The sequence below is a fragment of the Euwallacea fornicatus genome, chromosome 18 (assembly GCF_040115645.1).
Source record: "Euwallacea fornicatus isolate EFF26 chromosome 18, ASM4011564v1, whole genome shotgun sequence".
NCBI classification, from domain to species: domain Eukaryota; kingdom Metazoa; phylum Arthropoda; class Insecta; order Coleoptera; family Curculionidae; genus Euwallacea; species Euwallacea fornicatus.
In genome coordinates, this window is record NC_089558.1 from 122476 (window position 1) to 134662 (window position 12187).

At 33.2% G+C, this 12187-nt stretch overlaps 1 long non-coding RNA gene across 2 annotated transcripts in view; it reads left to right on the top strand.

The window, feature by feature from the left end:
* LOC136344945 (uncharacterized) overlaps positions 1–12187 on the top strand; it is a 54864-nt gene that overhangs the window by 40829 nt on the left and 1848 nt on the right. The gene's annotated exons all lie outside the window — the stretch shown is intronic.

Here is a 12187-nt window from a genome sequence, read left to right on the forward strand (position 1 = left end):
TGAGTTAGTTTTTAAAACTATTGCTCTACGGGTTCCCGAGATATCGACGTCCAAATAATGAAAAATAATAAAAAATAGGTAGCTCCAGTAGTATATATTTAAAGCGCTTATTTTGGATCCGGCATAACTCAATTGAGACATTAAATTCTTGGAAGTGAATTTTTTTGGATCTGCATTAAATAAGAAGCTAAACTAATCTGTAACCTCAGTGAGTTAATATCTCGGCTCTAAAAAAGATATTACAACCGACTTGTACAGTCTTATAGAACTATTGAGTAGATTAATGTCAGTGATTTTTAAATTTCTCGAATATTTTCCTAGGTTCGGTTTAGTTTATTTCTGAAATATCTGCCCTTAAAGTTGTAAAAATGACAAAATGAAGGTTGAACATTTCTAGAAAATAAAAAATATAAAGTACAGTTTTTCCTTACATCAGCTAATCTAGATTTCATATTGACTTCGAGTAACTTAATAAAGGTCTTCGAACATTAAAAATGAATTTTTAGGCACCTTTAATTTAGAGGTCTTTCAAAATCCAAATAAAAAACTATGTGTCTATGAAAAAAAATATCAAGCCGGTTCTACGTGCTTATGGAGCTCAAAGGGGCAAGTAATTTCAGATATTTTGTAGAGAAATTCCCGAAATTTCCGCGTGCAAAATTTTCTATATTTTCAATACATAGGCCTTTTTTGGGAACAATAACATCATTTTCCGATAATACTGAACATATTATTGTTTCTTGTTTATTATTATCTATTATATTTATTTATTTATTTATAAGACCTATTAGTAATTACATGTATCGTAAAACATAAATAGGGTACTGTCTAACTAGGCTATAGTCAAGTTTATATTGTTGATAATTTTAGCCTCATGTATATGATAATTGATTAATTCCAATGAGCTTTCACCTAATAAAATAACCCACTTAAAAAGTTTAATTTAGGAATTTCTTAACAGAATTTGAATTCGAAATCTATCGTTGGTTTTAATGATAAAAGTAATATCGACACAAACCGCTAATTTTTTTAAATCATTTTGTTTTCGAGCTTCTTCGGTTTTTAAGGTATTAATTTTGAGCGGTGATTATAATAATATTTTCGTTTTTAAAAAATTATTTTGTGGATTAATTTCAGCCCCTTCGAGTTCTCAAAAATCATTTGTCTCATTCGTAGTTTAATAATGTATATTTTTCGACTTTAATTAACAAAATAGCCAACTTATATCAAGTTGTTAGTATTTCCATAAAAGAATATGATAATGAATTTTATGTAATGAATTAGTTTGGGTATTTCCTCACAAAAAATTGAGAAAATGGCTCTGTCTGTGCACTTCGCGAACAGTCCTGATCATCTCTTTCTCTCACTCCTACACTGATTTTCTTCTTTAGACAAAATTTCTCATTTCACCTGAATGCCGTCGACATTCACTCACTATTTTCTGATGTTGAATTTTTGCCAAAATGGATTGGACTTTCTTTTGAAGCGTTTTGAGGTCTTCTTGAACTAATCATTCAAGTTTTCTTGCCTGAAACAAATTTGTTATAAATTTCCTAACAATAGCAAAACCTTTATAATTCATGAAATAGTGAAGTAAAAAGAACTAATAACCCCATCAATCTTATTTTGCGACTATAAGCCGTATGGAATTACGTAATTTGGATATACCGTAAGCAAATTCATCATCTATCTTGACGTTCTTCCTACGTAATATACATAGATACATGATAGAGAAGTTACTTAAGGAGATATTTCATCTTTAATTATACTAGAAAAACTATCGACGTTCAAATGGGTAAGACTAAGCGGCAAAGTAAAAATATCCCTTTTTCTATTAAGGGCTCTAGCTTTCACCACCCAAAACCGGCACTTGTCGTTGACGTAGTCAATATGTCAATTATCGCCACCAGGGGCAATTACTTGCGGTTTGGGCACGAGCCCTGCGTAAGGGATGGGGTGCGTTCTCAGCCTCCATAGAGGTATAAATCACCCCTATATTTCCAACCTTGTTTTACTCCTTTTTCAAGCAAGCAACTTGCATGTATATACACAACTTGTTGGAAGGAACGCTTCTGTGTTAATATAAAAATTTTGCATGTATTTAATAAAGAAAAAGATCTTAGGTTAAGTGTTTCATAACTCGATGGTTATAACCCTCGAGGGAATACCCATGACTATGCCCCTTTTTTGATTTTTGCTCTGCGTGCCACCCTCCCTTTATTCTCCCCAAATGAAGTGGAAACGACTTTGTTTTGGATATTTTGACATGCAAATTGCTAGCAAACGTCCCTTAATCTTTATGAAGATTTTAAAAAAGTACAATGTTTGAGTTCATGTTTTTTCATTTACATTTTATGTCAGATAACCAACAAGAAAAAATTTGTTTTGTACGCTTGGAGAATAAATGGGGATTTTTCTTTGTGACATACGGTTTTAAAAAACAGTCCAACAGACAAACAAAGCGCTCTAAACCCTCATGAAGCCGAATAAACATAGAGCTCGTAATTTTGTTATGCTAACATTTACATTCGTGTCAGAAGCTCTCTATAATTACGAGTCTTGTTCTTGCAATATTTAATGAAAAGAGGACATGATGGTACTCTTCAGTGTTAATTTGGATCTCTGAATTTGTAATTCATTTTAAAGTCTTTATGACTTCTAAAAGCCAACTTATGTTAACTCTTCAATCAAAAACCGTGCACTCTAAACAGTAAGTATGCATTTTAGTTCTTAAAATTTTATAAAAACCTCTTTTGTGCCTTTATCTCTCTGCTGTCAAACGACTCCATTTGTCAAATGCTTGATATACTTCTCTCTATATATATTTGAAAAACTTCATTATATTTTGCCATTTTCCAGTTGTGGTGTCTTATATAGAGGATTCACAAAATAACTTGTTAAAATAACAATTTTAATGTCATTGCTATTGTGCCACCGAAAACTCGGTTTTTTGAAACAAAACGTCCTGTATATTTTTGAACTTTTAGAGTGGATAATTAAGAAGGATTAGTTTTCAATAAAGATATCCCTATACCTATCTCTTATTGGCTTTGAATTGCAGCTCCTCAAAAGATGCTTTGTGCACAAGAATAAGCAAAAAGAATAATTTTAGTGCCCTCACTTTGTTTTTGCTAAATTTGTTTTTCTCGAATAGAACCTCTTCTATTATTTTTGAATTTTCAGAAACTATAATCATGCAGGATGATTTTCGATATACATCTCTCTTTATTTACCTCCTATTGCTTCCGAGTCATAAAGTTTCAAACAAAGAATTTGTGAAATCATTTAATTTCTTCGTTATTCTGTTGCCAAAAAAAACGCCTTTCTTACCATATTTTCCATATCAATAGAATACCCAATATATTTTAACACGTCAAGTAAGATCTTTAAGCTTTAAGAGCAATCATTAAGTTTTATAGTCGCCATTGGCTATCAATTTCTCCTCGGCTCTTGGTTTTAACGGAACCCGAACAAAATGGTCTTATTTATGTAGTTTTAATTATTACCCCATGGTAATAACGTGTAACGTAAAATATCCCTTTTATTAGATAACGATGGATCTTGATTAAAAGACGCATTTTCCTCGGCTAAAAGAAGTTGCGATCCCTCGTGTAACAGTACGATTAATCAATTTGGTAATCCGGTCGACTTTATAGGTTCTAGTAATAAATTTATTATTGTCGTTATCCTGGCTAGAGATGGCTGGATTGATCGATACAGCTAAAATTTTCTCACTGTTTTATCGACAAGTGGAATTATTCCATGGTGAAACCTTTGGAGTTATTGCGGGCCCAATGGCTCTCAGGAGAGCTATAACGCTGCAAAAGGTAAGTCGAGTTTAAGTTATGGTTGCGTTTTCCTGAAACAATTTAATGGCTGTCTGGGGTTTTTGCCAAGACCACCTTAATTCCTGAATTTCATTTAAAAGTCAATTAAGAGGTAACAAATTGAATAAAGAGTCTTTTTGAAAATAAATTATGGTTTCAATTAATTAAAATTGGAAACCTTAATCAACCCTCTCTGGAGAATCGGATTAAATTTAAAAAAAGCTAGGAAAACCTTTTTAATTTTGAACCTAATCTGCTGATTCCATGATATTACGTTTCGACCTGTAAGAAGATTAAATGCGGATAGGAAAGTTGGAGGAAAAATTGCTGACTTTATCTTCTCCTGTTGTGGCTTTATATACAAGGCAACACTGCAAGTACCCCCGATTTCCTATTAATTGGACATTTGTTCAAAAATACTTTTAAATGAAATATGTATAAAGACCGCTGTATCGATTTTCCAGAAATTGAGACCATTCCTCTTTAATGTCGCTTTTATTAAAACAAGAATAACCAGGAATTATTGCCTGGAGAAATATAGGCGGCTATAATAATACTTTTTTCTCTTAGAATGGAAGAAAAATACATAATGGACATTACTGGGAAATCGCCTTTAGGTAAAAGTAACAGGGGTGTACAACATTATTTTCTACCGAAACAAACACAAAATTATAATTTATCGATGTGCAGCGAGAGTGTTAGCAAGCAATGCTTAAAAATTCTTGTTGGATTTTTTACTATGAATCTAAGAAGTACTAAAACAATATTAAAGAAATTCTCTCGGGGATACTTAGAAATGTTTCCGCCACTGGTGCCTGGCAGGGAGGCCACTCGGATCAATACTTCGCTGCCGTACGTCAAATCCGCCTCCCTGGGGGCAGCAAAAGGGGAAAACAGACAGTTATCCCATCGGACATGAGATGCACAGCACATCGGGACTTTCCGACATTTTTTTATAATTCTATCTGTCTGGATATTATGAATAATGGAGGGAACGTGCAAAATAATCTCTTTTAAGACACTTAAACTCACTCAAATTTTTTGAACCCACCTAAAGAAATTGATGTAAATATAACTTCATTACTGATGATGAATGAAATAACGTTTACGAGCATTAAAAATTAATTAAAAACTTAAAAATTTTCGAAGACAATTATCAATGATTAAATTACGCAAATAACGTTGAAACCTCATAGCAAAAAAACTATACAATTACTTCACTCACTGGGACACTTGGATTTTGGCATTTTTCAAAATTTTCCCAATATCTCGAAAAAATAAGAACAAATTTGCAACACTGTTTCCAAATATTGACTAAGCCCCAAGTTTGATACATTATCGCTAGTTTAACCAACCTCATATGTTTTGCGATTGTCAAGATACCAATGATGAGCATCAAAATTTTCATTACCCTGTATATTAATGCATGTTGGGAATGCTTCAATTTTTTCTTCTTCAAAAATATGTTATATCTAGGTTTGCTGTAGTAGTTTTTGATATTAAATTTAAATTAAAGATTTAAAAAACGGGGCCGGCTTTTAGGCCAGCCATATCGCACATAATTGTTTACGAGGCTACTAAAAAACTAAACTTTGTAGCGATACTAATCCATACTTATAAAACAAGAGATAAAATTGAACAGTACATACAAAATTTAAATGAAGCAAATTCTGTTTTTGTTACAAATACACCTTTGAAACTTATGACAGATTATATGAAGTGTAGAGACAATAATGGTGGTCACGTTGAACATTTGGGGTTGTTTTTGTTTTTTTTTTTAATTAATTTGATAAGTTTGAGGAAATATGTTTCATCATGATCAATATGGCGTTAATGCTAACAAGTTTTTATTTTATTTTATGGATGTTATGTATTTTAATCCATCGTTTATGCCGATCTCGAATCGGTGCGTCATTGAGCCGTAGAGGCGCACTCCGTGCTCACCAAACCGTACTACCGAATATTTCAATATTCGTGTATCTTATCAAAAAATCCAAAATATATCTAAGGTTTTGAAACAGGTAATATTATAAAAAGATGTTTTAAATTTGCATATGACCTGGAATGGAGCTGATATTAATTTATGGAAGGAAGACAAGTGATTAATGTTAATAAGGAGGCACATATGAACAGGGAAAACGATAAGGACGTTCGCATTGAAGTTAGAAGTATAGTGATTGACGTGCAAGCTATACAAGTTTTTAACCAAGCTTTAGATTAGACTGAGAAAAAAGAAGTATCATACAAGGACATTTCACCACTTCGTAAGTTGCGGGCGTAGACATTGGAAAATAACGCTATGCGTCGATTTACTCCTGGTACAATTGAAGCTTATTTTTCTTCTAATTAAAAAGTTATCACCATTAGAATATTTGTTTATTTTGTGATGTGTATACAGGTATTAAATATTTCTTTAATAAATCGTTTATTGTTTATATCGCGTCCACTAATGTGAACATATCAATAATGTAAACCACACTTGGTTTGAATTAGTTTACGTTATCTAAAACTACGGGAATAAACGTTGAAACTATATGTACATTTTTAAAAAGGAAAAACATGGCGGAATTCAAATATGCTTTAATATACCAGTGTTTAAGCGAATCCTGAACACAGGAGATCAATATGGAAAATCGGTTTTTATTTTTTGTATCTTCACGTATTATCCAATTGAAAAATTTTTACATGGAGGTCATAGTATTGATAATGATGATAATGATCATAACAGAAAATGTGTATTCTGTATTAAATTAAAAATTTATTTAGATGAAAGATATAGGTTGTGTCTTTGTGTTATCATAACAGTTTAATAAGAAACTTGTTTATTTACTTTGAAAACATCAAAGCAATTCACATGATAATTATCCTCAGGTTTTCCATTGATTTTTCACTGAACTAACTCGTTAGTAAGTTAAACATTGCTTAGAAATTAGCAAACAGAGAAAATTCATCTGACACGGGATTTTTACGTTTATATTTTTGGCGACTTTGTATTTGTTTAATTCTGACCTTGATTCGGGTTTTGAAAGTCAACGAGTAAACATCGTGAGAATCTCTGATGTTGTTGTTTGCTTGAATTCCCGCAGTGATAAGAAAATACGAGTGCTGTTTCTTTTCTTTTCCGATACTTAAATACTGCTAATATAAATGAATATTATTTCTATAAAATAATACTCGATACTTAGCCGTAATGTCTAAACATTTGGAGGCTGTTTTTGACTACAAAAGCAGCCAAATAATTAAACCAATTGAAAGAATGAATGCAACTGAGCAAAACTCAATCAACAAAAATGTGACGTACTCAGCAGTTATCAAATTAATGAAAAGGCAAACCTTTCCCAGGAAGAACAAGCAATAGTATTGCACGCGGAACCAACCCTCACGCTGTTTGATTATGTAAGCACTATAGGGAATCTGGTTGAGCCTAAAAATATTATATTTGCTTCAAGAATATCTAACAATAGAATTTGCATATATCTAAAAAGTGAGGAAACCGTAGCTAAACTCACACAAACGCAGTAAACAGTGATAATTGAGGGAATTCAACATAACATTAGAAGACTAGTTTCTCTAACCAAAAAAATTATAGTTTTTAACGTCAGTCCATTTATCCCACATGATGCTATAGAAAATATAATCAAAAACCTAGGACTTCAAATGGCATTTCCAAATCGCTTCTAAAAGCTGGTATTCCTGGAGATGAATACAGCCATATCCTAACACTCATGAAGGTTGAAATAAGCGGAATCATCAGCCAACTGCTAAACGGCCCTACTCCGTGCCTCAAATATTGCACAAGCTGTTAAAGAATACTACTTATCTAAATATCCAAGGAATAAACATGGTTAAAACACCTCCATGGATGGAGGAACAGCCGGTAACGCAGGAGACATGGAGGTTCGATGAGGGAGTAGAGGCAGTAGAAATCAGAAACAATTTTGCTAGAATCTTGGATGAGAGGTGGCAGAATATATGGACCCTTTCAAATACCAAATTGTCACGCATAAAACCACTGATATGTACGACAAAAGTCCTAGGGCTATCCAGGAGAAGTAATGTAGTGATACGAAGATTGCGTATTGGGCACACAAGAATAACTCATGATTACCTAATGAATAGAGAAGCGTCACTGCAATGTGTCCACTGTAACAGCCGCATTACTGTACAGCATCTTTTAGTGGATTGCCCACAGTAGTCGAATAATAGAGTAATACATGGGATAGACGGTGATATCCAGGATATCCCCAGGATATACTCCATAACACAATAGGAAAAACTCATTCAGTATATAAAAGCAATTGGATTTTATAATGGTATATAACAAATAAGTGTTTGATATTTAATTTAATGCTGTGGTCGTTAGTGCCAATGGCCAGTAGTAGTCGAGGCACTTAAATTTAAAAAAATTCTGACCTTGCCTCTGACCAATCATGGTCTCGAACGATTACGCGGGACATTCAAATTTGTGAAATTTAGTACAGGAGGTCCAATTAAAAAAACCTAATTTTGTTTTTTTTTCCAAGTTCTGATGTTCATTTGTTTTTCCTAATATCATATAAGAATATTCGTCAATATATGAAACTTTCATAAAAACAACTTTTTTTCAATTTCAATAATGAATTATCAATAACTTGTCAAATCACAAAAATAATCTGTACATGCCGGTGCCCTTCGCATTGAGATCGGATCCAAATCTATTTTTGAAATGATTTCAAATCTTCTTGGTTCTCCTGATCTTTTTTTTTTAATTTATAATGTTTAATCTAGAAATACAAAATAGTGTAGATCTAAGACCTTGTAAACCAACCTACTTTCCTTAGGATATTTAAAAAATAGTTTCCGTTTATTTGACGGATTTCAAAAACTTTCTGAGCTATCATAAGGGCAGAGATTTTGTAGTACATATCAGTTCGTTATATTCTCTAATATTTTCTCTTATTTGGGACATTAAATCAAAAAATCGTTTTCAATGGAATTAACTCGATTAAATCCAACTCTCTGTGAAAAAGTAACGAGACAAAACGGATGTCGTTAGTCAAATAATGCAAAATGGCAGTTAACACAATTAGAGGACGTTTCAGCGATGTCATTCCTGCCTCATCAGAAAGGAAAAGTTGGGGTTCGGCTAATTGGCCTATACCGTTACCAGAGTTCATTTTCGATCGTCTGTCCCGTTCTGTTTCCTGTTTTCCGTTTTATTCACGCTGCAACAATCGCCAACACTAATAATAATAGCAGGCAGGTTAATTATTATTTTACCATAGGTAGTCATCATTATGAAAATTTATATCAATCTGGGTTCATTCGCGAAGGGTGCGAAAGTTATTTGCGAAATACAAGCGAACCCAAGAAGAACAAATTCTGTTATTGGATAACACGGCTTGTAACTTGGGAAAATCACATCAGTCATAGCTTTTTATCCTGAATCGAGTTTCAAATTTCTGAGGGTGAATCTTTAACACTGCAGATATTTTATTTCGAGGAGACAAAGCATCGTATTGGAAACGGAAATTTGTCATGCAAACACCATTTTAGGAGCTTTATGAATAAATACATGTATTGTACTTTCGGGGGGTTTCTATGCAGACACACCCCATCGGCGACATTCCATTACATGTATGATTTTGTGGAGAAAAAGGCATTACAAGATAATGGCTTTCCATTTCCCTAGTGTCCTGGACATAATGTCTCGCTTTATCTTTTTACAGCAGACTGAAAGCTGAATTCGATAAATGGAAATCGCATTATCTAATTGGGTAAAGTTGTAAAAGAGGGATATAAATGCTTGAAGAACGTCTGAAGTACCGAAGGGAGATTTTTGCCAAGAGAGGGCTTTTAGGAGAGAAAATGCTGAATTTGGTGGAAAATGAAATCTGATTTAGATTCTGCAGTAATATGTTGTACAAGCTGCTCCAGTCCAAGAACCTCCCCGAACAAACCACTCTGACCTTTCCATACCACAATCGTATCATTAATGCTTCCCACGTTTTTAAAGAGTTTAGGGCCTCATTAAGATATATATCCATGTCTTTATTGCACATCTTTATCGTGCTTGCACGTAGCATGGAAGTTGGCCATCTCACTTCATTTATTCAAATTATTTGCCGTTTTCCTCGATATACGGGGCGTTCCTTAATGTCGTGCTCATATTTCAGAGCGTGATTCCTCAGGTCTTTATACGAAAAAAATTTTAATGAACATATGTCCCCAACGGCCTAAAGTTTGTTACAGGGTGTTGGAAATTTTTTTTTCAATTTGTAATTTTCAATTTTTCAGAAAGTACTTTAGATATTCTTTTCAGTTTTGGTATATCTTAAGAGGACATAAAACCCCTTATTTTAATAAGAAGTGTAGTTTAACTGCTCAATCAGGGATGTCCCTGCACACATCTCTTCCGATATTAAAAAATTGTACGCTAATGATATTTTTTCGCGGCAATATATTTTCTAATTAGTCTGGTCAATTCTGTATGAAAAAGGTCGCTTATAAAAAACCATAAATAAATAATCTTATATGTAAAATAGTAATTTATAGTAAATTCTTAAAATAAACAATTTATTAAAAACGATTCTTATGAATTAAATTAAGAATGGATCATTTAACGAGAAAAACATTCATGTAGAATTAATAAGCCAAATCAGAAAGAATATTTCAGTAAAAAAATCAGTGCCATACCATCTATATCGTAAATAATATTGGAAAATATGTGTGTAGGCACGCCATTGATTGAGCAATAGAATTACTTTTTTTATTAAAATAAAGGGTTTTACGCCGCATTAGCATATACAAAAGTCGAAAGCAATATGTAAAATACTTTCTGAGAAATTGAGAAATAACGATTTGAAAGGAAAAATTGCAACGCCCTCTAGTCAAAAAATTTGAGCCATTGCGAACGTATGTTCATATGAATTTTTCTTCATAACATGACCTGAGGAATCACACCCTGAATATTAGTTCCGCATTAAGGAACATCCTGTACAGTAGATAAACAAATACTAGTGATATTTGAGTTTAATTTATGTTGAACCTGGGTCACGCAACTTGATACTTAAAGCAAATAATATCAAGAATACAATTTCCTGTCCAGTATTCTCGAGTGCTGTCCCTGGTGCTGAGGTAAAACAGCATGTATAAAACCTCATTTCGAACTTTCCCGATAAAAAGGAGCTGAAATCTTGTTTGCACGTCGCCGATTTGAAAGTAAAATGAGCTGAATATATCCTTAGACATTTCAATACATTTCAATAATAAGGTTTGGAGAAATCTGCGATTCTGCATTATTTATCAAATTTGTATTTTTTCTTTCTTATTATATTAAGGGCAACCCTTATTGGCAACCGCAAGTCATGACGTGGCACCCCTCCTGCAATATCTTGCTGGACGGTCGCGTGATTCGTAAGAATTTTGTTATGAGATTTCCATCCCCCCAGGCAAGATTACCATCTTTGATTGCCATTGGTATTGTGCCCTTTATGCACCCCCTAGCTTTCACTCGTTTGTAAGAAATACGCAGGAAATTATTTTTCCAATGCAGGGGATCGTAAAACTCTACTTCTTCATATAGTGTCTCCTGTATATTATATTACTTTCTTCATTTGCTATTCATTAGGGTTAATTTACCTGCAGAGATCCCTATACTCATCCCTCTTAGTTTTCGAGTAAACTGATGATTAACGTTTTTAATCCTTCAATGTAGGTTTTATCAAGATTCTCTGTAAATCCTAGAAACTCGATTTTTTTTCAATGAACGTTCGTTATATTACTGAGTAACATGAACCAACTAATAATAAAAAACAATTCATTGATACATGTTCTTGCGGCAATTTTTATCGGTTTTCGATAAGATATACAGAGTGCCCATTTCTGGAGGACAGTTATGAGGATCTCTGTAACCATAAAACATCCGAGGTCGGTAAGAGTACTAATAATGTCCACACGTCTAAAATGGAACCACTTTGTGGCACCACTCAATGTGGCCTTCATTCTTGTCTCATTTAGTCATCGGTTCAGCGTCATCAGGACCTTCACACGTGCATCAGGTAGTTATTTGGCCAAGACCAATTTCATAAGTGAAATATTTAGTAATTGTGGTTTTACAACATAGCTATAAAACAACAGGAATTTTTCATTATTTTTTACAGAAATGGATCGAAACTGTTTGTTTACATCTTAGTTTCTATGACGGAAACAATGACTTTACGAGCAGCGGAGATTGTTATATTTTTATGGCCCGTTGCCCTGAGTGATGGGCCGTAAAGCTGAAGATAACGCCTATTAATTGTTTTAAACCATTTTAGTCAAATAACTAAGTTTAGAACTATATACATAAAAGATATTTTCTATATTTATGATGTTTGAAA